The sequence below is a fragment of the Octopus bimaculoides genome, chromosome 9 (assembly GCF_001194135.2).
Source record: "Octopus bimaculoides isolate UCB-OBI-ISO-001 chromosome 9, ASM119413v2, whole genome shotgun sequence".
In the NCBI taxonomy this organism is placed as follows: Eukaryota; Metazoa; Mollusca; class Cephalopoda; order Octopoda; family Octopodidae; genus Octopus; species Octopus bimaculoides.
The window spans coordinates 32,060,788-32,064,712 of NC_068989.1; the positions used below are offsets into that span (position 1 = coordinate 32,060,788).

General features: G+C 34.0%; 1 protein-coding gene across 1 annotated transcript in view; it reads left to right on the forward strand.

The window, feature by feature from the left end:
* Nucleotides 1–1,591: 1,591 nt before the first annotated feature.
* LOC106883199 (ras-related protein Ral-A) overlaps nt 1,592–3,925 on the forward strand; it is an 80,727-nt gene continuing 78,393 nt past the window's right edge. Inside the window, exon 1 of the mRNA XM_052970562.1 lies at nt 1,592–1,959. The gene's annotated coding sequence lies outside the window, so the exon portion shown is untranslated. The remainder of the gene's footprint in view (nt 1,960–3,925) is intronic.

Consider the following 3,925-nt stretch of genomic DNA (forward strand, 5'->3'; position numbering starts at 1 on the left):
TCTGCCAAATCAGACTGGAGCCTGGTGTAGCCATCTGGTTCACCAGTCCTCAGTCAAATGGTCCAACCCATGCTAGCATGGAAAGCAGACGTTAAACGATGATGATGATGATGATGATGATGATGATTAGGTCATCCCATAAGAAATGCGATTTTTTCAATTGCTTGAACTAAAAGTCAGAGGGGAAAGGGATAAACTACCTGCATCAACTTGCTATACAAACAAGTAGTAATTTTACCTTGTGCTTATTCTTACAAGTATTGAAGAGTGCAGTTTTAACAGTTATTTTTTCGAAGCTATAATGGAAGTGGCAAAGAAGTATGTTCAGCATATTTTACTTTATGAGTTCAATAAACATAACAATGCAACAGAAAGTGCAAAGAATATTAATGCAGTATATGGGGATTGGACAATAAGTGTAAGCCAGTGTCAACAGCGATTCCATAAATTCCAAGCCTCATCCTAGAACATGTGTAGAGCTCGATAAGGATATCCTGCAAACCCTGGTGGAACAAAATCCCATCATAATTGTTGAGGAACTAGCAGAGAATCTTGGATTCAGTCATTCAACCATTCATCGACATCTGCACTAGAAGAAAAATGACCATCTTTGGTTTCAAGACTAAAGGTGTTCTTCCAACAGCATAATGCTTGGCCACATACAGTGAGGATGACATTCCAAAGCCTGGAGCAGTTTGAATGGGAAATGATGTCCCACCCACCATATTTGCTGGACATTGCTCCATCTGATTATCATCTATGTTGCAGCCTTAAAAAGCATTTGGACGGAAAGCATATGAATCCTGTAGACGAGGTCAGAACAGTACTGGAGGAGTATTTTTTGTGAATTTTGGAAGAGTGGCCTTGCAAGTCTACTAGATAGATGGAAGAGTATTGTAGAAAATGAAGGAGAGTATATTTTAGATTAAAAAAGAACTTTATCCTAATTTTGAAAAATAAAAGTATAAAAAAACCGCATTATTTATGGGATGACCCAAGAGTTAACAGAAATATTAGCAGAGGTTTATATTGAGCATCGTTTTATCCATATATTTATTTTTACGCTTTTCACTTAAGAGTTCATTTTGAAGAAATAATGTTGTTAATTTAGGTACATGGCCAAGTTACGAGGGGTGAGAGTTAATCGATGTCATTTACTCTCAGTACTTGACCTGTACTTTATTTTATCCACTCCAAAGGAATGAAAAGCACAGTTGGCTTCCGGGACAAATACTGCAAGGCATTTTTGTAACATTCTAACGATTTTGTCAACTCACCGTCTTATTTTCTCAGAAAAAACAAATTCTTGTGTTACCCAAATTACATCGAATATAAGTTCCCATAAAGTTAACATCAAGTCTAGCTTGATAGTCTGCTAAAAAAAATATAAAATAACAATTTTACTAAAATACCACAAACGGAATGTAATAAATGCTTGGAAGGTGAAAGCTGTGAAACAGTAGACAACGGATTGAAAAATGAAAAAAAATTGTATTTTCCTACGAATTTTATCACATCTCTTCTGCAACGTGTTTACATGGTCGAATATCGTCAGTAAGGCTTCCAACGATTGGTTGAAAAAACACTTCCCGTGATGCATTTAAGGACCTGAGCAATTCGAAATATCACAGTCGAGCTTTCATAGGTAGTGGGTGTTTATTACTCTTCTAAGTAATTTCTACAGTATTAACTCATGCAATACCTCCATTCTGAAATATAAATACAAAAATATATTGAAAGAGGAAATACAATACATTCTTTAAGAAGCATAGATATTAAATGCTACCCAAAGGACAGGAAATTCTTACAAGCCTTTTGACACGTTTAAGTAAATCAGGCCGGCTCCGTCATTTTTTCTTAAGAGGTGCATTGATCGGGACACATTATACCATATCCAAACAATTGATCATTTAATAACAATCCTTTTCATCTCCATTGGAAATTAGAATTACGTTGCAGGTATCTATTTTTTACATATATTCTTATTTGTTTTCTATTAGTAACTAGTAACTTTTTTGGGGTAGGCTCTTCAAACTCTTGTACTCCATCCAGTAACTACATCTGTTAATATTAAAGAAATGTTATTGTTAAGGTATAATTTCTTAATTCCAAGCTGATAAAATTCGCGGAATATTTTCACACACACACACACACAAGTGTTTTCGTCTGAACGATTGTTGTACATTTAATCAAATCAGCTGGGTGTTTTATTTCGTTTTCACTATGCTACTGTTACAGAACAGTCATAGAACATATGTAATACTTAACTATCTCTAACTACAGACTACAGTCTCTTCGACTATATAGAATTTTTGATTAAAATTTATCACACTTGAACGTTTTAATATCGATCGGTTACGAAATGATAATTTCTTAATGGAAATCGGACCTTTTTTTCATACTTCCGTTTTTCAATTAGTATTACTTTATAAGAATTAATGATACATTTCGCATAGAATTTAAGTCTGTAAGTACATACACAATATATGAAAGGGTAAAGCACTTTAATTTTCATCGTGAAGTCCTAAAAGTAAATAGCAATATCATTAGTTTATATAGATTGTAGTGGTTTGTGACATCTTGGTCAGAATAACATAACCTTTTTTCGCTGTTTACATACAGTGGGACTAAATCTCTCTCTCTCTCATGAGCGTCATACTAATACATCCTTTTGTTATTTACACCACCTGTCCTCGTCTGTTGTTGTTTTTTCGTATATCCCCCTATATATAATATATATATATATATATATATAATCTTCAGCAATGACAAAAGGTTGAGGCGGTTTGAGTTATTCTGATTTAACTGCCTTCTACCATGTGATTTTTTTCTTTATTTATGAATACTGTGGGTTTCCTGTTTAGTTGTCAAACTAAACAGTGTATTGTTTTTAGTTTATATTTGTACTTCGACAAGAATCCGCTTTCTTGCAAAAATGTAAACAAATCTTGAATTTTTGGGTCATATACAGTGTGTAATGGTATGATTATCGGATATATCATTATCAAACAGTTTGTCATTACCTTGAGTTCTGAAAATGTCCGAGTTGTCATGTATTAATACAAATACCGGATGTGAGAGTAAACTTGCGTACATACAGAACGTCTGTTAAGTTTTCAAATAGTTATTAGAGTGGTGGAGTGGCGAAAATGATAGAATATCGAATTAAGTAGCTTTAAGTATTTAATTTCGACCTTTTATCTTCTGGATTCAAATTTTGGGTGGATGTTTTTTTTTTTTTTTTACCTTCGATAAAATACCGATTGTTTACTGGTGTCAATTTGATCGACTGTATCTATCCTATAAATATTTGTTGATTTGTGCTAATGTAAAATCCTTATATAAAACTAACATAAAACTGTATGTTTTACAAAATTCTGCCCTATGTTTAGTTCAAATTACGCTGGCGTTGGCTTTGTCTTTCATTCTTCGGGGTCGGTGAAAACTACTGCTCTCTCGTAATCGCATATAATCGTCTTCCTTCCAATATTTATTTTCACATACACACGCCGCAACATAAGGCGAAATATTCATTCCAATGGCCAGCAATTTCGGAGGAGGAGTGAGTCAATTACATGGTCCCTAGTGTTCAACTGGTACTTATTTTATCGATTCCGAAAGGATGAAAGGCAAAGTCGACCTAGCGGAATTTTGAACTCGGAACGTTAAAGAGGGACGAAATGCCGCTAAGCATTTGTCCAGCGTGCTGTTTCTGCCATTTCTTCGCCTTTCAACAGAACGAAATATTGAGAGGAAAAGGGGATAGCATAGGGAAATAAATGAAACTGATAGTCGTTGAGACTAAAAAAAAACCCCAAAAAACATAGTCTTGGATTTATAAAAAATCTTTATAACTTCACAGCATTATCTATGTCTTGAATTAATTAGTTTTAATAGTTCAAATCACTGATAGATGTTCGTTAAA